We start from the raw sequence: 20,711 nt of genomic DNA on the forward strand, positions 1-20,711 counted from the left end.
GGTGCCCTCCCTGGTGAACTGCATGTGCCTCAGTGTCCCTGTCTACCCACACCCCACCATGGCTCCCCAGCACCCATGCCCAAGCATATAGAACCAGGAGCTGCGGCGTGTCATGCTTGTCACCCATCACAACTCTTGAAGAAGGCTGTGAGACATGATGCATGGTGATCTGGACATGATGTTATAGCTGGTCACCAGGGGATGTGGGTTCTTGCCCCCAAGCCAGCAGCCAGATGTCCCATGTGTGGCCACCTACCAAAAACGGTACCCACCAAGAGTCCTGGACTGGACCAATGACTTCCAAGTAGCTGATAAGTACAAGCCCACCCAGGATGCCATGGATGCCAAGGTGCTCTGATACCCCCTCCAAACTGTTGAGCACTGGTTCTGGGCCCAGTGACCTGGGACAAAGAACAGTAGGTCCAGACCTTCTGTGTGTGCCAGGCTACCTTCATGGGCATCATCACCACATTGCACACTAGGACATCAGCATGTAGCCACTCCTCACTCTGGCAAAGCAGATGGTCATCACCATCATGAAGCTACTTAACCTCAGCAGTTTCCATTACAACCAGTTCAACATGGGCAAGTCCATGACCAGAGAGGTCATCTGGAAGGTGTACCTAATTATCCAGAACATCCTGGCCGTTTGCTTCATTTGCCTTGTCAACCCACAGGAGGTGGTCATCAGCTTCCACCACATGAGCTTCCCAATTGTGTGGGTTTCATGGATGGCACCCATATCCCATTCCTCTGCCTGCCCCAAGGTGCCTGGGCATCAACAATCACAAGGGCTACTTCTCCATCATCCTGAAGGGCATTGTTGACCACCAGGTCTGCTTCACCCACTTCTTTGAGAGCAGGCCTTTGACAGCAGACTCCTGGAGTCCCCATTTTTGTTATTGGCACTCTTGTCATGCCTCCCATCATCATAGGGGACCCAGTTTACCCCATATGCCCTAGCTCATGAAGCCCTATGGAAGTGCCAAAAGCAACACTTCAACTACTGCCTCAGTAGGTGCCACATGACTGGAGGTGTGCCTTCAGCCACCTTAAGGTGCACTGGCAAGCTCTCAGCACACACTACAAGGTGGAGGAGAACTTGCTGAGCCTTATCATCATCACATGCATCCTCCACAACATCTGCAAGACCATGCAGGAGGTCTTTTACAAAGCCTGGGCAGAGGAGGCACAGCACACAAACCAGACATGACGCGCTATGCATGCACAGCACAGGGAGGCTGGAGCTAGGGCATGGGGAGAGAGCAAGCCCCTCACTGATGTTGGGGGCACCAGCCCTGCATGCAGAGAGTCTGGGTCTATGAAGCCCTGGCCGGCTACCTATTAGCCCTTGGTGGACCAGGAAACTTCCTTGGATGAGTAGGGCAGGAGGGCTTTGAGTCCCCAAGTGCCCATGCCTTGGCAATAAGCAATGGATCTCCTGTCCTGGGCTCCTCTGGCCCTGCATTGTCCACAACCTGGGCTGCCTGGACATCATTCCCCACCTCCCACCCTCCCATGGGGCAGACACTGGGAAGTGGAGGAATGTGGCACAAGAAGGAGACATCTGTCAATTTACAATGTTGCAGCTGCCAAACTTTTCTTGTTTGTAATAAAGAAAATCTATTAAACCTTGCCTGTTCCATAACTTGACCCCTCTTCCCATTGATGCAAACCAGAAAAAAAAACTTTGGAGGGGGGTATGGGAGATTTGTGAAAGGGGTAACATAACATAGAGAGGAAGTTAGGTCAGGGAACAGGGAAGGGGTTTGGGTCATGGGGGAATGCCTCAGGAGGATTAACTCAAGACAGAAACTTAGAGGGGAGGTATGGGGAATGCAGCTTTAGACTTGGCAAACTAATTCCCAGGTGCAGGAGTGAAGAATATGGACTTCACTCTGTACAATCTGGACAGGTGGGTGATCCTGGACCCACTGCCTGCCTGAGAGGGTTGCGTGGGAGGGACAGGAGGTGGTACCTGTGGGGCTGGAGGAGAAGGCTTTGCCACAGCAGGGGCTGTGGACTCCTGGTGCTCCCTCATGGGAGCCCCAGCCCTGCACCCCCTGCCCCCGCCCCTTAGGGCCCAGTCCTCTGCAGGGACCCTGACCCCATGACCCTCACCACACTTGGGGCCCACCTCATGTGGCAAGAACAGCCTGGGTGCTGCCCATCCCACTTAATGGCTGGGCACTCCCCCACAGGAGGACCCAGGCCAGGAGAGAGGCTGTGAGGAGTGGAAAAGCTTCCCCTGGGCTCCTGAACTGGTGGATGGATGAGCTGGGGCAGGTGGGCTCTAATGCCTACTGCTGTCCCAACAACAGGCTATGTTCTCCCCACCAGTTCTGAACACTGTGCTGCCATTGCTGCCCCCGGCCTGCTGCTGCCGGGTGGGCGAGGGGGGGATTGCCATGGCAGCACAGCCGGTGTGGGGCTCCTGGGGCAGGGCAGCACAGTGGGAATCCCTGAGGTCAGAGCAGGCAGCCTGTATCCACCTCTGCTCCACACATAAATCTGGGGGGCACATGCCTCCCATTCCTTCCCCCCCATTCCCTGGATGAGCCAACCATGACTCTGTCCTGCTCCTGGCCCTGGGCCCCACATACTGCCCTAGCTGGGCAGAAACCCCAGACCCTGCCACACTCCCTCCCTCACCATGGGGGCCTCAATCTGCACCCCCACCTAACCTATGCCCCTCCCATCCCATAGACTTACCAGAAGGGAGCTGCTTCCCACACTGCCTGGCTGTATTCCCAGCTATGTACCTGTGTACAGGTGTGCTCATACATGTGGAACCCCTTGCATCCCACTCCCAGCAGCCCCAAGCACCCTGCAAGGGGAAACCTACCACTTCCCAAACCCAGATGCCTGCACGACACTGTGAAACCAAGACAAATGATGTCCCAGAGTCATGCAACCCAGGAACGAGACTTGAGGTTCCCATTCTGGGACTATCCCACCCAATTAGGAAAGGGTAGTCACCCAACTTGTAACCACTTGGAGGGCCTGCATAGGCAGATCAACTGCCAAGGCTGGGGAGGCATGGATCCATTCAGGAAGGAGGGCGGTGTCATGGGCTATTTGTACAAGCCACAGAATTGGCCATGAAAGTGACTTAATGTCTTTTTGCACCACTTTAATGATGCAGCTGTTTGCCCATATCAAACTCTACATTACGCCGCTCTACATATCAGCGGCGTAATACGCTTTAATGGTGGGCTGTTTGCACATGTCAGCAGTATAATGCACATTAGATTACTTTGGGGGACAGTAAAATAAAACATCTCTGAGGCGGTTTAGTTTGCTGTGGAGGGAAGCACCGGGCCCTGTGCAGCTCAGGGTCTGTACAGGCAGCCCATATAGGCAGCCCAGCAGCAGCCTGTGCAGACAGGCTCCAACGAAGGAGAAAAAAAAAGTGGCATGACTGAGCTTTTTTTTTCCCCTTCCCGGAGTCTGCCTGCCTATCTGAGCTGCACGGGGGCCTGGTGCTTCCCTCCACAGCTGCAGTGCTCTCTGGGACTGCTCATGCTGGGTGCTTGCATGTGAGTACTACCGCTGCTACGGAGGGAAGTACCAGCCCCTCCAATCTCAGGGACTGCTCGGCCCACCAGCAGCTCACCCTCCCCTCCCTGCCACTGGAGAGGCAGGTAAGGGTCAGGCCTAACCCTTTTGTATGTGCCATGGGGGTTTACTTTGCTCTAAATTGAAGTTTTGTTTGTAAAGACACACTGCTTGGATTTAGGGAGAATTAAACAGAAGTAAACCCCTGTGGCGTGTACAAATGCCAATGGAGGATGTTGTCCCTCCATATCTGGAGTCTTTCCTTGTGTTGTTCCTGTAGCTCTTGGCACCAGGAGTTAGCTGTGTGTGTCCAGTACTCAGAGGCAGCAAACAAGGCCTGCAACATCTCCTTGCTGTGTTGACAGCTCCTACAGGCATCCCTCAGGCACTCTGCCACTGTACAGGCCCCTGTCCTTGAGCTGGCATTGCGACCTCCATGCACTGTCCTCCCTTAGACAAGTGGTGTTTACTCCATTTATCAGGGGAGATGTAGAGCTTTTGTATGAAGTTGCAACTTTTCCTGATAAAATGAAGTATAGGCGTAGGCATCTTAAACCCTCCCAGCACTCACCTGAGCACTTGCACAGAGAGAGCAAGGTAGCTATGGTAAGTCTTTTCTCCTGGCTCTTTCCCTTCCCTCTGGGGCCAGGAACCATGTTGCTCCTTTCTACCCAGTACAGCAGAAACCAGGGTCCTGACTGTGCTGCAGATGGGCAGGAGGCCCTGCAGTGGTGCTGGGATGGGTTGCTGGGAAGGGAGGAGTTGGATCCCTCTCCAGAAACTATGGCAGGCACCTGTTATGCTCCCTTAGAGGATCTGGGGACCTGGGTCCTGCAAGAACTCAGACCATCCCCAGAGCAGGCATGGACTGACCACCCTGGGAAATGCCAGTGGATCTCTTGTACTGCCCCTTCCCACACCCTTCTTATCTTACAGGACAGACATTTCAGCACTGTGTCCATGTAGGAATGGTATTTTGCTCCCAACATTTCCCTGGTGAGAGTTAGCTGAACTTAACCCCTATTCCCAGGGGAATGCCAGCCAATATGCCCTGCTCCTGCTGCAGGACATGGTCCCTCAGGAGGTGTTCAGAAGCCTTGGAGGACCATCTGCTTTGAAGGCACACAGGGGAAGTCCAGCTCGTGTGCTACCTGTGGCTCTCCTATGATGAGCTAACAACCACGGATGAGTTTGCGATCACCACAGTTATTAACATGGGACACTGACAAACATGGAAGCAACAACCAAAAAAAAAAAACAAACCTCCCACCCAAAAAAACCCCCCAAAAAACAAAAAAACTCATGCCATACCAGAAGCAGCAGCACATTATACAGACACTGCAGAGCTGGGTCAAACTAAATTAGGCACTTAAGCAGAGCTTTTTGGTGCTTTTAGCTAAAGCTGGTTCAATCAGCTATTAAATAAAAGCACCTAAAAAACCTCACTAAAGTGCCTGATCTCTACAGACGCTGGGAAAGCCAGGTGCCAGATGTTGAGAAAGGTAAGGCATTGCCTTGTCTGGACATGTGCTTGGCTTGGTGCAGGAGCATGCTGAGTTTAAAGTAAAGCACGGTTTTAGGGGGGTTTTCCCCCATGTCTACAAGTGGCCCTGAAGCTGAACCCATTGTGCCTTGGCACACAGAGAGGGTCCCCACATACCAGCTGCCTAAAAAATTTCCTGTTGTGTGCACTGTTCTTCTGCTTTCAATACACCTGGAGGGGGTGAAGGCTGCTTCACCTTCAAGGTTTGCAGTAGGACGGGGGCACTTTTTGGGACTGGGATGTGGACACAATATTGCAGCGGGGGGTGTTCCTTGAAGGGTTGGTACAATGACTGTCTGAACCATGAAACTCAGTTGCCTGGCCCCCACGGATTTTCCCCAGGGATTGGATCAGATGGGGCAGGGGGAAGGGAGTACTGGAATATCACTTTCAAGCCTCTCCAGATGCATCGCACAGGAGTCAGTCTGCCAGCAGGACAAGCTCAGGTAAGATAAGTGTTCTTACAAGGGACTCTTGTCATTACATTAGTGCCTTTCTGGGACTGGGAGGGAGGGAGAGGGGTTGTTTGGCAAGTGGGATTTTTTTCTTGTTCTTGCTGTATTGCAACTCCAGTGGTTCTTGCATGTTATTTCCTGTCCCTGACCTCAGTGTCCTCTCTGCCACCTGGCCCCGTAGGGCTGCCAAATGGGTGATGGTGCATAGCGCTGGCATTTACACCTGTTTTTTACACTTTGCCTGCAGATCTCAATAAACTGTTTTTGTGCCTTTCCATGAGTGCAATGGAGAGTTGGGGAAGGAGGTGCTATTTCAGCATCAATGCTCTAGGCAGCTGAGAGGGGGCTCAGTTTCTCCCAGTAGCTGAGCATGGCCCTGAAAGATAGGGCAGAGATATGTAAGTGAGGCATACTTATGTTCCCACAAAATGGGAAATGGGCAGCTAACTGTCCAGGGCTGTGGGTGGGGGGAAGCTGCTGGGTTCTCAGCTGCAGTCTAGGAGGAAAGGGGTTGGGGAGCAGAGGGAAGGGGAGGGGAATGCATGACTGGTCTTCCCAGTGCTGAAAGACAGAAAACTCTTGAGCAATTAGTGGCCTGGAGCCCTGTGCTTTGAGTGGTCAGGGTGGGGAAATTCACCAGCCCCCCACTCCCCTGTGCACCAGAACCCCTGTTTCTGGGCTTCTTGGTCACAAAGGTCTGGGAGGGGGCTATGCCCATGGAGATGGCCTGTAGTGGCCACAGGTCCCCAAGGGGCTGGGGGAAGAGGGAAAAATGCCAGCAGGTTGGCTGCAGTGACCACCTTCTGGAGAAAGGCTCACAGAGGGCTTTGGGCTCCCTGCCTCTACCTGTCTGCCTTACTGGCTGTGGATACAGCCCACATACTCTCCTTCCCCAGCCCTGCTTCTCTCTCCCTAGGGCTTTATGATTCCTCTAGAGCCTGGATCCCCACCACAGTACAGCTCTACCCCACTTCATGTGGCCGTCTCAGGCAGCAAGCACCCTCATACGTGATCGGTGCCAGTTTTCACCAGAAGAGGGAGAAGAACTGCAGAAGGATTGGGAGCAGTGGGTCATGCTGAAGCAGCAGCTGCTGTGCTAGTCAGCACATTGTGCTTCTGGAAAGGGGGCAGCAAGAAGGTGTTGGAGGCTGGGAGCAGAACACCCAAGGCAGCAGTGTTGTGAGCAGTGTCCCAGGGGCCATGTGTTTGCAGTCTGCAGAGTCAGAGATGAAGGTATAAGGGGAGCACTCCTGCAAGGTGGAGGGCATGGCATTAGGGTCCAGACCCTAGGTTGCAATATCCATGGCATCACAGCTTTCCCCCTCCCCCTGCATGTCATGCTCTGTGCTTTTGACAATGCTCAAGATATCTACAGAGCTCAGGTCCAGCTGCAGGTGTGACAGCTCCCAGATCCTTTGATAATCCAGGGACCAGCACCATTGAGCCAGAGGCCCGGGGAGCTGCTGCTATCAGCAGACCTTATACCCTGTGGTCCCTGGGGACCTGCTTCTGGGCACCCAGTTGTCCTGTCCTCCCAGGGACTTCCTATGCCCCCTCCTCTAGTGAGGTCCCTGTGGCAATTGCTCTTGTCCTCAGTAGTGCCATAGATGTGCAGGGTGGTGGTGTCCCTGTCCATTGTGAAGAAGGGGGGACAGCTCCTGGACATAAGAGAGCAGGCTGACATTGCATACTTGACTTCCAAAAGGCCTTTGATCTAGTATCTCACAATGTCTTCACGAGAAAATTGGAGGATTGTGGGCTTAACTTCAAGACAGTCAGGTGGGTGAGAAACTGGCTGCAGGATAGGACCCAGAGAGTTGTAGTGAATCCATCCTTGTCATCCTGGTGAGAAGTGGGCAGCAGTGTCCTGCAGGGGTTGGTGCTCGGTCCAGTACTTTTCAACATCTTTATTAACTATTTGAATGTGGGGGTGAAGAGCTCACTGGCCAAGTTGGCGGATGACACTAAGTTATGGGGGAACATGGTCACGCTTGAAGATAGGCTACAGATACAGGCAGGCCTAGACAGTCTAGCAACTTGGGTAGATCAAAATCTGATGAAGTTCAATGTAGAGAAATGTAAAGTGCTCCACCTTGGGACAAGCAACCCCCAACACACCTACAGGCTTGGCAGCACCAAACTGACTAGCACCACGAATGAAAGGGACCTGTGGGTAATAATAGACCACAGTATGAATATGACCTGGCAGTAGCTGTAGCCAGTATGCAAATAATACTCTGGCATGCATCAATCGATGCATCTCCAGCAAAACCAAGGAGGCGATTCTTCCACTCTACTCAGCACTGGTGAGACCACAGCTGGAGTAAGGCATCCAGTTCTGGGCACCGCACTTTAACAAGGATGTGGGCAAGCTTGAGAGACTCCAAAGAAGAGCCACCCATATGATCAGAGTCTTAAAAGGCAAGCCATACAAGGAAAGGCTGAGGGATCTGGGACTCTTCAGCCTGAAGAAAGGAAGGCTGAGAGGGGACCTGGTAGCAGCTTAGCACTACACTAGGGGAGTACATCAAGGGCTTGGTGAGCAACTGTTCACTACGGCACCCAAGGGAAAACTAGAAGTAATGACCACAGCCTTCTTCAGGATCGATTCAGGCTTAACACTAGAAATAACTTCTTCACAGTCAGGGTGTCCAGACTATGCAATAAGCTCCCTCCAGAGGTGGTACTATCAACTACCCTGGAAGCTTTCAAGACGAAACTAGACAGTCACCTTGCTGGGATCACCTGACCCCCAGTTAAGTTTCCTATGTGGTGCAGGGGGCTGGACATAATAATCTTATGAGGTCCCTTCCAGATTTACAATCTGGAATGCTCCGCCTCCTGGCCCCAGACTTTTTGTTGGCACCATGCACATGCTTGTACTGGACTTTCATCCATTTCAGCTTGGCCTGACACTGCACCCAATCCTGTTGTGGTCCCCCACTTGCATCTGTTAGACAATGCACTTGAACACATCCCAGCTGCAATGCCCTTTGTGGAGCTGGACCTGGGTCTCTGCCTTGCCCCAGATGGCAACAAGATCCCTCATCTCCCTGTAGTTCCAGTTGCGTGACTAGGGTTGGGTAGCAGAGTAGGATGGGATGGGTTCTAACATGGTGCACAGCAGTGCCCATGGGATGTCAGTGTCTGCAGGCTGGTGAGGGTCCGTCTATACAAGGGGATGGATGGATGGATGGATGAATGGATGGAAGGAACAGCAGTATGGGTGAAGGTCCCAGCATGTGGCCCTCCCTCTCACTCCAGCTGGGTGTGGCTCCTACTCCAGAGTGACAAGGAACCCGAGTGCAGGGGTTTCTCCTGGGCTCAGTGTTGGGGTCCTGCATGTATGTTGTAGGGTGCTTCATGACACAGTGTTGGAGGAGTGAGGGCACAGCATGGGGACTTGGGCACCCCAGTCCCAGAGCTTGTGCAGGGGACACATGCCTCCCTTCCCCTTGCACCCTGCCTGCAGCCAACAAATGGCCAGACACTGGGCTGGAGAGAGGTCTGTACTTGCTTAGTGCTAGGAGAGCCCAGGGGTTGGGCCTGTGGACATATGGCTGGAGCAGCCAAGCATGAGCTCAGTGCTAGCATGCCTCCCTGTAAAGAAGAGGTAGGGAGAGCTACAAAGGCAGGAAGGGATGCTGGAGGATCTAACTTGAATCAGTAAAGAAACAGTAAAGAAATCCAATTCTTCACTCTAACCTATGTCCATTTGAATTGAGTGTACCTCGTACCAGGTTTATCTTAGGCCGCTTGTGCCATTTGTAGACAGGTCTCTATGCATCAAACTTCTGTACACTTATGGGTTTAGATCCATCTATGTTCACTTAGACCAGCCTAAGTGTAATGCCCTAAAAAAAGTAGGTATAGCCCCTGTATTTCCCCAAGGCTGAAGACAAGAATTAAAATGTCCAATGCAAGTTAATCCAATGGTTGCTACTCACTTAAAATAATAATCTTAGGGTCTCCAATAGACAGCCTCAAAGGTTATCTACTTCCATTGTAGAAAACTTATATCTTCCTTTTTATATAAAAGAAGTGATTCTCCTATAATTCTGCTTGATTTCAGAGGGTAGAATTTAAGGAAAAATAGCAAATACTGACAACTACAATAAAAGTCCAAACATTGGCATCACCTTATAATTAAAGCAAACCATTCCCTTATGATTTTATATAATATATAAGCAGATAAAAAACGTTACTAGAATTTGGTTTCCTGAATGTCCTGAACAGAATCTAAAAACACCAAATGTCTGTCAGCTGTATTTACAAAGTTAAGAACTATATTTAGCAACATTCAAAGTGCTTATTCTTCTTAAATGTCTCCGGATATTATGACCATTATGGTTTTAGATACCAGGATGGGAAGGAGACAATTTTTCTTGCCTTGCCACATGGGGAAACACTATCTACATACTAAAGGAATTATTTAGTACATGCAGTAGATGAACAGGGTAGTAATGGAAGCAAAGAGCTAAAAAAATGCAGTTCCAGAAAGCTTGTCTGTGCAGAAGACAATTTTCTTATGGGCAAAGGCTGTGGAATTAACTACCCCAGGAACTAATATATAACTAGTATAGAGTTATATTTGAGACATGCATTTTAGGATTTCAGAAACAAACACAGTTAGAAACTTTTCTGCTCTGCTAGTAGCCTGCAAAATACCTAAAGGACCTTAATAAAGCAAATACAGGGATTGGAAAATAGAATTAGAAGTGACAATTCCGTTACTAAAATCTTTGGTCTAAAAAAAGGGGGGAAAAAGAAAAGAAAAGAAAACTAATCTTATTTTTTTCTCCTCACCAGTCAAAATGTCATGTAGCAATCTTGTTTTCATTTCTAGAAAGTACCTTTATTAAACCTGTTTTTTATTAAAAGTCAATCTGAGCAGCAAAACCAACATTACCTTCTAAATATAGATATCTATATTTAGAAGGTAATGTCAATCTGAGCAGCAAAACAAACTTTTTATATACACACACACACAATCAATTTTCCCCTCCTGATTAGAATAGTTCATATCAAATCCTCAATTTATTTTTTTACCTAAGACCTATTTGGAGTTACTTTATAAGGTAGAAATATCAGGACCTTGAACCTGACTGCAAGTGTTCCCAAAGAGACAGTTTGCATTAACAATCAAAAAGCCCCAGAAATAGCTACCAAACACTGTGTACTTTTCTGTACAATTTTTCTTAGTTTTACTGACTTTTTCCGGTATCTTGGTGGGGAGGGGGGGTTGCCTTGTAAAAATGATAATGTTATAGCTGTGAATCTTCATTATAAAATACTGTAAATATTAGGTTCCAATATCCCAATATATGTATGGATTAACTGTGTCCTGAAGTAGACAGGACTTTTTTTGTGATATCAAAATTAATCTGAATACTCTGTATCTCCATACCACACTGATGCGTGGAATAGTTTACTGACAAATATATCAGCACTTTTAATAGAGTAACAGAAACAAAACAGATGTTCTACAATGATGAAACTCAGCTGTGTTAGGAAGTTAATACATCACAGACATACAGGTTTTTGTTTTTTAAAAGCAAGGGAAAAATATCTTTATGGAAATACACCATATTCCATTTTTGTTTTTAGCAAGTTTGAGTTACACTACTTCCCAACCGTCCTACTTTCACTTTTACTTTCAAAGCACAAATCTCTTAGAACACCAAAAAAACCTCCCAACAAAACAGGTTTGTTTAATCTGATCTGTCACAAAAGCATCAAGTATTCAGGGATTTGGTTAAAAGAGTCTCAGGGTAGTTAATGACTAAAAGCTACTTCACAACAGATCCCTCTTCTGTAGGTAACAACAGGGTATGCTGTTTTGAAGCAAACCTCTCCCAGAACCCCCACATTTTGGTGCCCCCATCATAAAAAAAAGAAGTAGTACAATCGCCAATAGGAAATATAAAATACGACCCATTGGAGAGCTTTAAGTTTAATACAGAAATGTGATTGTCATTTGGCTTCAAGGTTTCATTATGAATGTTTGGCATGGGTCTACTAATAACTAATTACTAATTTCCCAGACAGTGAACTGAGTATATCTGGACAGGAAAAAAAAAAAGATCCTCCTAAACCATGTGCCACATGCTCCCATGAAAGTCAACAGGGGTGCAACCCAATGAGCATGCGTGTACAGGAGTGCACGTTCCTCACAGAACAAATAGCAGCAGCACATATCTGTGCCGCTGCTATCTGTGCCCAGACACATCCCTGCATGCATGCTCCACTGCAGAGCAAGTTGCTCTGTATGGGGTAGTGGAGGCCTCCGGGACAGCAGCAGGACCAAGCTGACCACTCAGAGCCTGGCCAGCAGCCAGAACATGGCTCTGGCCAGGCAGGCTCCCTTTCTGATGGTGTACTTTGCTGCCATGTATGCGCCACACTGCTTTTTTAGCAGCATTTTTTTTTTTACACCAGTATCTCCCGTTGTCAAACCCAACCCCCCACTACCCCCACCACACTGCAAATTAGTGTGGCAAATGGGTGTACATGTGCTATGTGTGGTTTGAAGCACCTCAAACCACACCTGCACACTTGTTGGAACATGCCCCAGGAGTTTTGCTGTTGCATTCAGTGAAGACAGAATATGCCCTATATAACTCAATTAAAAGATATTGTTTTTGCTGAGCCACAGCTAGTGTACCTACCTTATTTTAAAAGATTTTTTCTTTTTACTTTTCTCCCCTTTGAAACAGTCAGTTGAAAGTCTGTAGCCTCTGCCCAGCTTTACCTTAAATCGCAAGGATGGAAACAAAAAGTAAAGTTACAGCTCCTCTCACTATGCCCTCAATTCCTGCAACTTGACACAGCAATAAAAGGTCCTTTCTGCAAAAAGCAAGTCAGAGAAAAACACCCACAGCTACCTACCTTCTACATTACAATCATAAAAAAGAAGATGAGAGAGAGAGAAAAGACTGAACTCAAAATGAATGGCACAAAAGAATCCTATATACACTTAATTTTGAAGCATACCTCTGATGTGTGCATCTTTAATATTAGTAACCAACTTAAATATTTATAGAATGCAGTGATAGCTCCTTAATATGTAAAACTTACAGTGAAAGTGAGTAATGTTTTGCAAAATATTTTGGATACACTGGAACTGTGAAAATCTCCTACACAGGGCTCTAGGGGTATCTTCACAGAGTTTAAGGATTGTTTTAATTACAGGAACTTTATGCTAACACTTTTAGCTACTAGAGAAATTATAATATTTTGAGTTTTACAAAGCATTTCTCAGATATACTGTTTTTATTTTTAAATTAAATGTTACACAATTTGAAAATGTGAAAGTGTCTTAAAAAACAAAAATTGAGTGTTATGCTTTGGGTTTAATATAATAATAAATGTCATTTGAGAATTACACTTTGAACAAGTGCATTACAGTTTAGCATCTCATTGGTAGCCTTTTTCATAGGTACTTACAATTTTCCTACTGTGCTGCTAAGCATTTACATATTAATAAGTAACGACATTTAATGAGAGGAAGCACTCCAAAGTAACACAGTTAACTCACTCTCTTTATTCAGTATATCATAGTAAGCATGTACACATTTATGCCAAAGGGAGGTTATGCTTTTAAACTGAAACTGTGAATTGCAACTTACATGCTCAAGTAAAGATGTCATAGTTACACAAAATTACCACTTCTATAACAGGCTCTTTCCTGTTGTGACAGTAGCTTATTTATAAGACACCAGTTTCATTTGTTGAAGTTATTCTTATACACAACTACATTTTAACTAAGAGGCCAATTTCATAGCTTTCCTCTCCTCCCCTCACCTCCCGCTTCAGCTAGTAAAGCACTGAAGGACATGCTCAATCTTAAGCATATGCTTAAATCCCACCTGTTTGGACACAAGCTTTTGTGTTTTTCTAAATGGGGGTTGGGGGGGTAGGGGAAGGGAGATTTACGCAGGTTTTAATGCTTTGTTATATTGGGACCTAGAACAAGAACTCTACAACTACTAATGCACCACTAACTACAATATCATCCAGGCATTAGCTACAGCAAGGTTTTCCAAGCTCCTTTTGACATTTCTTTTTCAAATACATGTTTTACCATCATCTAGTCTCATCACAAGAGCACACACTGTAAGCTTATTACAAGCCAACAAGAAGTTGGAAAAATATTAAGCTAATCATATTTGAATCTTTAAAGACTGCACCAGTGCTCCTCATAGCTTAAAGACCATAAGCTTTAAATACCACAGAGGCTTCTTCATATTTGAAAAGAGAATGCTAAGAAAGGTAGTTGCTGCTTATACAACAGGTTGTAAGCCAGAAATGCAGAGACAAGGGAAAATAAAACCCTCCTATTTCTTTAGCATTTCACTTTCACCTTCTTGCTTTTCTTATATACTCTCTTCATATTAAAAAAAGGATTTGTTGGAATAAAATATGAAATCTAGCAAAGCTAGTTTGATATTCTTTGCTACAGACTCCAAAAACCTAACTGCAAATATAATGTGCCCCAATTTGACATACCATAAAGAGTATGATCAGCATACTATTTGGGCCAGTTCATGGGGAAGAAGGAAAATGATCATCTCTTCCTCTTACCCCACATTCTTCTACATCACAGTTAGAACTGCAAGAGATTTCCTCAAACCCATTTGCCCCCTTCTCCACATCCCTCCTTGAAACCATCCCTTAATTAAAAAAGAACAAAAAACAAAAAACCTGTAATAGTATTAGTACAGAACTATTTTATTTTATATATATATATATATATATATTCATTGCAAACAATAGTGTCTACAATCATTACCATACTATAAATATTATAAAGGTAAAGTCACAGCCAACACCCTTTTACTAGAAGAGAATTGAACACACCTCCCCACAAAACCCATTGACAGTACTCACAGATGGGCTCAAAGGTAACTGTTGTTGAGATTGCATACGAGATGCAACTATCCCTACAATAAGTTTTCTCATTGGATCATATAGCTAAAGCACAGGATGGGAAAAATCAAGAAATTTGAATTCTGTCCCCCATTGGGCCAGGCTTTCCTGAATGGATCCAATTTTGGACAAAGAAAACACTTAACTTTTGCCTCGGCTTTTTGTGCCTGAAAAGTAGAGGTAATAACAACAGGATTGTTGAAAGGTTTAATTCATTAAGATCTGCTAAATGTTTTCATCATCAGATCATTCAGTGAAAGGTGCTACAAAAATGCAGACTGTTGTAAGGTTACATTTTTATTTGTAATCTGTTCTTACTGGCATCAGATTTTTCTATATGAGAAACAGTGAAAATCCAAAACTGTATCACCAAAATGTATATTCTTATTACATATTCTGCTGTATATATACAAATATATGTTATAGTAACTGCAACTCTTTTGGATAAGTGCATTTATTATGTTATATTTGGCTAATATACATACAGTATATAGACACGTAATTATATTTAGCTAATATGCAAAGCTATATAAAAATAGCAAGATTAAATTAAATGCAACGTGTGCAATGCAATCTATATTTTACAAGCATATACACACAACATATGCAGAGATACCCTGGTTTAAAGAAAAATGGAAGTGTTCCTGATTGTATTAGATGGTCAAGATTCTGAAAGCTGAAAGATATATGTTGTACAAATGCTCTGGAGTTACAGTGCCTGTAATTAACTAATGTAAGATGCTTTGTTTAATGTACTACCTCATTTTAATGGTGTGTGGTTAACAAACAATAAACGTTTAGCAGAGAAGGATCCAAGACATTTTTTATTTCTAAAAAGAAAATATACTCTATTCCAACAGTATTTTTCCTTAGTATTTTTTCTTTTAAAAATAAAAATTCTATTTTCCTGTCTAAATTCAAAATGATTGACTAGAGCACAATATTAAGTAATAAATAAAACAGTCCCACTGCCTGAAAGACTCCTGAATAAAGAGAAAATTATTTTTGGATTTTCTTTCTGATCAGATATGAAATATTCTGAACGCCACCTCTATAATTTGATAAAAAGCTTGATATCCCCAAATGAAAATAGGACTCAGCACTTTCATTTTTCTGTCTCTAAAGGAACCTCTAGGTAAACTGATTTTAAAAAAATGAAAATCTCAAGCATAAAGGTGGGAGTAATGAAGCAAGTTTAAATATGCGCTGACCTTTGAAATGAACTGCAATCCATGTTGTTTGGCCAAGGAGCTGGCTGTGTTGCTGTCTCCATCGATTTCCACAGCATAAAAGATGTGGGTATTGGAGCTGCCCTGCTCTCTGGTGGATGTTGACAAGCATCGCTGCAAACATGCTGGCACTGATAGAAATAGCCCTATGTTCATTGCTCTGAAATAGTAAAAAGAAATCCATCAGGGATGAAAATGTAAGCATGTACTTTTAAAAAACCAAAATTATGCACCGTAAGAATCTTCCCAGAGATTTTTTTTAATTTTATTTCATACACTTTAAAAAATTGGAATGTGTTATTGACTGGTAACACTGAAAAGAAAGCATAGCAAAGTATCAAGTCATTGAGGCTCTAAGATATTACATTGTTTTGCAGCATCTAAAAGGAAAGCAATGTTATACATTATGTGCTTTTTACATGCTCCAGAATAAAATTGCCTAACATTTTGTAGCACTTTTAGCAACATAATTATTTCTTTTGTTTCCCCACCCCTCTAGGTATTGCCTAAACTTCATCAGATTTTGTTTTAGGGATTATTTTAAAATGGAACTGTTTGCTAGTATCAAATACCAATTGGTGTTCCCTTAAACAGTTTAGCTTTTAGTAACACACTGCATCAAAAATGTAATATTAGAACTAAACACTTCAACTTCACATTGTCTTGATAACTGCTACTGGAGAAGTTTAAACATGCAAAGGCCTATTTTATGGCTTTCCACAACATAAAGAGAAACTTGTGGTCCAATCCAATATTGGCTTGAACCGAGAGAAATTACAGAAGTAACAAAGCCAAGTGAATAAAGGGACATCTGTCTTTAGTGAAATAATACAGGTATCTTAATTAGGCAACATTTGTGTGTGGCTCTGAAGATTTATTCTGTATGTCAGGGCTGTCCAACAGTAAGCCCACCTGCATCCAGGGAGGGCTCAGGCCTCAGGCTCCCACCCAGCCACTACTACCCATATAATTTTGGCTGCAGCAGCAGACAGAGGCTTCAGGCTGTCTCTCCCTCTGGCTTCTACTTCCTGTCCAACCCCAGAGGGCAGGGTGGAGCAGCACTGCACTGCTGTGGGGTGCTAGTGCAGTGTGGCATGGCACAGTGCTGCACAACAAAGGAGCCCATGCCCAGGGAGCTAAAGGTGAGGCTGAGGCAACAGCACCTGTGTGTCTGGTGCAAGGGTGGGGGGAAGAGAAGTGCCCACATTACACTGTACAGGAGTGCCAGTGCAGTGGGAGGGAGAGAGGAAGCACCAAAGTGCCTGGTGCAGTAGAGTGAGGGGGTGAGACTGCCCACCTGCCCCATGCAGCAGGGAAGCACATGAAAGGCATGTAGCCCATGCTGATGCAACCCCTGCTTGTGCAACCCATGGGGCATTCAGCTGCTGACTGCTAAGAAATTGGAAAGCTCTGCTGTATACAACAACTCTTAAGAACTAAATCCTGATTTAAAAGGCAAAACAATAATGAAACAATCATGTTGCAGTGGGATAGACATCACAAACTTTTTTCTGGTTTAAACACATCTTCTGGAAAGGAAAGACTAAAACGCTCTATCAGCTTTCCTCTCATAGGAAATATATCCTTTCATAGCGGCAGGGACCTAGTATAGTGCCATTCCTATACTACCCCAGAAAAATGCAAATCCAGCTTCTTGACAATTTCCGGTGAAGGAGACTCCACAAGTTCCTGAGTGGCTTGTTCTACTGTCCTACCATTCTGACACTTTTTTTTCTGAGACTTCATGTAAATCTACTTTGCTGCAATTTATAAATATTACTTCACATCCTGCCCTTTGCAACAAGGGAGAACAGTTGTTCTCCCTCTTATTTATGGCAGTGTTCCAAATATTTGAAGACTGCCATCATGTCCCCTCCCTTAATCTCCTTTTCTCCAAGCTAAATATATGTAGTTCTCTCAACCTTTCCTTGTACAGCTTGCATTCCAACTCTTTTATGATCGTTGTCACTTGCCTCTGGATACTTTCCAATTTTTCTACATCATTCTTAAAATGAGGTGCCAATAACAGCATACAATATTCCTAAGCAGCGCCAAAGTACGGTCACGGCTTTTTCCTTTTGTCCCTCTCATCTATCCACCTTGTAACAATACCAGTGCCCCAGGGGCAGCTGTCATGCCTGCTGGTGATGACTCACATCCTACACTGCGCTAAGGTACCCTCCCTTTGTTCTCACCTAGGGAGAGGCAAAAAGCAGATGAAGACTACACTGGAACAAAAACCTCTGGTCATCTAGGTTTTCCTTGCCATTGGATAAAGGTTTCTTTCTTGCTAAGTATCATGTCATTGCTGATACAGAATGGCATCCTCATATTAAACAAAGAAACACTCTGGTGCCTTCCATCAAAAGCAAGTCATGTGGTGATGGGTGAGTAGCAATGGGGGCAGATGCAAGTGATTACTGGAAGCCCCTAGTCACAGACCTACATGGAAGCAATGATGTTCATTTTGTACACAGAACAGGGACAGGTACTCAATTTGGCAGCTGCAGTCATGATTGAATAGGCCTAATGACAATCCTTTCTGCTCACCCCATATGGGGAGGGAGCTAGAAAAGGTGTTCCAAACAAAGTCTGTCTCATTTCATCTGACTGGAAAACTGCATCTGGTGAGATATACATGGTCCAAATCAAGAAATGAAGTTTGCAACCTGGAACATCCATACCCTGATGGACACCACTAACAGTAACTAAGCAGTATGGTGGACAGTAGGGCTGTGCGAAGCTTTGGTCCTTGATTCAATTCGGCAGAGATTCAGCCCCATTCAGTGGGTGAATCTCCAAATCCAAATCAAATCAGAGGACTATTTAATCTCTCCGAATTGAATCAGAACTCTCTGAATCAATTCGGACAGATTCTACAGTTCAGACATAGACACAGCTTTAAATGTTTTTTCTACATATCTCCAGGTAGCAGGCAGCTCATGAATGCTAAGATGCTGGGGCAGCAGACCTGGAAGTGGGCCAGAATCACTTCTGGGTCTGCTGGAGAGCGCACAGGGGGGCCCCTCTGTGCCCCTCCAGCTCGGCAACTGGTGCCTCCTGGGTCGGGGGGGCACCCAGGGTCTCCTGTGGCCGATCACTGAGCCAGGGGGGTGCGGGCGGCCCTCCGGCATGCACCCCGGCAGACCTGGAAGTGGACCATCCATTCCAGTCCACTTCTAGGTTCACCATTGAGCATGGGGGGGGGGCATACTCCTGTAGGACGCTCCATCCACCCCAGCATCACAGCATTCACAAGCCGCACCTGGTACCTCGAGGTATGTAGAAAAAACATTTAAAGCTGTGTCTATATCTGAATCACCAATTCTCTGAATCAGCATTGAATCTTCAGATTTGGATTCAGCCAAATCGAATTGAGGACAGTGATCCGAATCAACAAATTGAATCACTATCCCTTATTCAGGCCAAATTCAAATTCAAATCAAATAGGGCCCATTTTGCACAGCACTAGTGGCCAGAGACTTATACAATTTGATATAGATACTGCTGCACTTAATGAGCGCATCCAGATGAGTGCACACGTGCCTCTTGCCCCATCTCAACCCCCTTTGAGAACATTAGACCTGTGGATATCCAGGGGTCAAACAAAGCCCCAGGTGAAAAAACTAGGTCAGGCAACCGGAGCCTCAGTCCTCCAGAGATGCTCTGGCAGAGTGCCAGAGTGTCGCTATGATTGGCCCTTGCCCCACTCCTGAAGCACGCTGCCTGCCCATGCTGGGCAGGCAGTGGTGCAAGCTGCAGGGACCCAGACCCAGACCCGGATTTTGCCAGGTAAGCAGGGGGTTGGGGGGCTGAAGGAGGGGGGAAAGGACCTCAGGAGGCTGGAGGCAGCAGGGGAATGTCTCCGGGGCTGTCTCCAGCCCCCTGCTCGTTCCCATACTTGTCTTCAGCCTCAGTGGATCAGGGGAAGAAGCAGGAGGCTGGAGACAGCAGGGGAATGTCTCCTGGGCTGTCTCCAACCCCCTGCTTCTTCCCCTGCTGTTTCCAGCTTTCTGCAGCTGGAGACAAGCAGGGGAAGGAGCAGGGGGCTGGAGGCAGCAGGGGAATGTCTCCAGGGGCAGTCTCAGCCTCCTGCTCCCTCCCAAGGCTGGACACAAGCAGGGGAAAGAGCAGGGAGCTAGAGATGAGCAGAAGACTGGAGACAATCCCCTGGAGATAAGCTGGAGAATTCCCTTGCTCTCTCCAGCCTCCTGCTCATTCTCTGCTACTGCCAGTGAGTGTGTGGGGTGGGCCGGGAGAGCATGTGGGGAGCTGGGAGAATGAACAGAGAGTGGGGGGGATGAACAGGACAGGGAGAATGAACGGGGGCACGGGGAATGAGTGGGGAGCAGGGGAATATATGGGAATAGGAGAATAAATGGGGAGTGGGGAGAATTAACAGGGGCAGGGGGGAATGAACAGGATGGGAGGAATGAATGGGGAGCAGAGGAATGAATGGGGAGCTGGGAGAACCAACGGGGGTGGGAGGAATGAGCCTCCTGTTCTCTCCAGCCTCCTGCTTGTTCTCCTGCTCATCTCCAGCCTCCAGCGGCTGGAGATGAGCAGGAGAATGAGCAGGGGGCTGGAGACCAGCAGGGAGGAGGGAGCTGTCACCCCTGGGGGGGCCTGGGACCCTGAAGAGAGGGTAGTCCATGTGCTGTGGGGGGGCTCTGCCCTATGGGGGAAGAGGACCATTGGTGATGTGTAGGGGGTGCACATGAACTCCCTGAGCATGGCAGTGCACCCCCTCACAAAAGGTGCCGCCAATACTGTTGGTGGTGCCTGTAGGTGGTTGCTGCTTGCCAACCCGCACTGCCAGTGGTGTCTGCAGGCAGTCAGTGATTGCAGCTGGCCACCGTTGTCACTGCCGGTGGTGTCTGTGGGTGCTCGGCGCTCACCACCCCTCCCCACGCTACTGACAGTGCTGGCGGCATCTGCGGGAGCTCCCCGCTTCCCACTGCCACCGTGCTCCCACCGCTGCCAGCGCTGCCATGCCCC

At 46.5% G+C, this 20,711-nt stretch overlaps 1 long non-coding RNA gene across 1 annotated transcript in view; it reads right to left on the reverse strand.

Moving 5' to 3' along the window:
- Positions 1 to 20,711, reverse strand: part of LOC109299662 — a 473,863-nt gene that overhangs the window by 302,927 nt on the left and 150,225 nt on the right. Inside the window, exon 2 of the long non-coding RNA XR_002097949.1 lies at positions 15,696 to 15,873. This is a non-coding gene — a long non-coding RNA (uncharacterized LOC109299662). The remainder of the gene's footprint in view (positions 1 to 15,695; positions 15,874 to 20,711) is intronic.

The sequence above is a fragment of the Gavialis gangeticus genome, unplaced genomic scaffold (genome assembly GCF_001723915.1).
Source record: "Gavialis gangeticus isolate Ggan-Ray unplaced genomic scaffold, GavGan_comp1, whole genome shotgun sequence".
Lineage (NCBI taxonomy): Eukaryota > Metazoa > Chordata > Crocodylia > Gavialidae > Gavialis > Gavialis gangeticus.